This window comes from Euprymna scolopes, chromosome 31 (assembly GCF_053919585.1).
Source record: "Euprymna scolopes isolate OS-2025 chromosome 31, ASM5391958v1, whole genome shotgun sequence".
NCBI lineage: Eukaryota > Metazoa > Mollusca > Cephalopoda > Sepiida > Sepiolidae > Euprymna > Euprymna scolopes.
In genome coordinates, this window is record NC_136512.1 from 35864830 (window position 1) to 35866602 (window position 1773).

The window sequence follows — 1773 nt, forward strand, 5'->3', positions numbered from 1 at the left end:
CAAAGAAACTGAAAGGTATCCTCAAAACTTTAACACTAGATATACCTTTAGGCCATATAAAACAATAAAAAATGGACGAATATTTCATTCAGAAAACAAATAAAGTCTTTGAAAGACATATATTCAGAATGCTAAATCAAGAAAATGGGGAGTCAACACACGACTATGTCACCCATCTACGCATACAAGGAGCAAAATGCAACTTTGACGAATGCAACCTGGACCAATTAATAGAAAAATGCTCGCCAAGCAGATTATGCCGTGTGTATTTGAAATAATATGATTTAACAGTAGAGGATGCACTTCAAATATCATTCATATTTGAATCTACTGAAGCCCAAACAAAGCAAATAGAAGAGAATGGAAATGACAACTCAGAGATCCATAAAATTAACAACAACAACAACAACGACAACAACAACAACAACAACGACAACAGTGAGTATCGGAAACAATTCAGAGGCAACAATGCATTAAAAACAGTTACAAAATGCTACTTGGCCTTTTGGCCAAGATCAAAGTGTAGTATCTGTTCTTCAGATGCGGCACTTCCATTTCTCGTTCTCTTTCAGTGGAGGAGAAATCCTTCACGACTGAGATAATTTTTATTTTTGTACCTTTTCTCCACGTTAAAAAAACGACCCTGGTGTCTAACTCTGTCCCGTGGGGAGGCATTGTAAATAGGTACAAAATGCTACGATTGTAATGACGCCGACCACATACATGATCAAACAAAATTCCCAACATTTGGTAAAACATGTAACCATTGTGGAGCAATAAATCACTTTGAAAGAAAACATGCTTTTAAAAGGAACAGTGATAAAAGGAACACAAAAATATCAGATGGACACATACGTTCAATCAGTATCGACGAAGTCGACTAATTCTGACAGCCAAAACGTAGACATCCGTTTTTTTTTTTTCAGGTGAAACCTATTCACCCACCAGATATCTAAATTGTCGCTATTGACGATGTTCCAGTCCGAATATCAACAGATTATGGAGCAGACATTAACCTTATCAGTGACAAACCGCTTAAAGAGACTTAACATTAAAAGAAAGAAACTGTAAACCAGTATTCCAATACCTCTAAAAGGAGAAAATCTATCAAAATAAATACAAGTTAATGCCAATTCACTATGCAACCCGATGGAGAGTAAAAGAACGCAAAAGCGAATATACGGTTATAACGCGTGTTGACGAACTTATTTGTAGGTTTTGTGAATACTTTCAAGGGATTAGATAGGCCTACAAAACTTAATACACTTGGTTTTTATCTGTTCAGGTACTCTCTTATACTAGAAGGATGATTAAAGTTGATTAGATTCTTTCTTCACGTTCACCAGGATCAGGAAAGGATCTTAACACGCTTCGGCACTTATGCAGAACACGAACCGCGCTGGAACAACGGTGTTATGTAGAAATACTTTCTTTACTGTTCTGTATCTTCATCGTTAATAAACTAACGCACCGCAAAAATTGGATCCAACATAAAAAATTAAATCCAAAAAAAAAAAAGTAGGATATAACGAGTCAACTTATAGCTGCGGAGGGGGGGGGGGTAGGTGACGATGCTCTTCTAATTTCCAAAACGAACGATTTCTTTCTAGCTATCTAACTGATGACAGTTCTTTAATTTCTTTTTTTTTATGGCGGCTTCAAATAACCAAAAGTTTTAGACCAATCAGAAAAAAGGTTAATTATTCTATTATTTTTATTCTTTAAAGTTTATTATCATTTATATATAGATACATTTTTAGTCTTAGTTTGTAT

The 1773-nt window shown here is 35.1% G+C and overlaps 1 pseudogene; it reads left to right on the forward strand.

Moving 5' to 3' along the window:
- Positions 1-489: 489 nt before the first annotated feature.
- Positions 490-622, forward strand: LOC145255963 (U2 spliceosomal RNA; annotated as a pseudogene).
- The last annotated feature ends 1151 nt before the right edge of the window (positions 623-1773 follow it).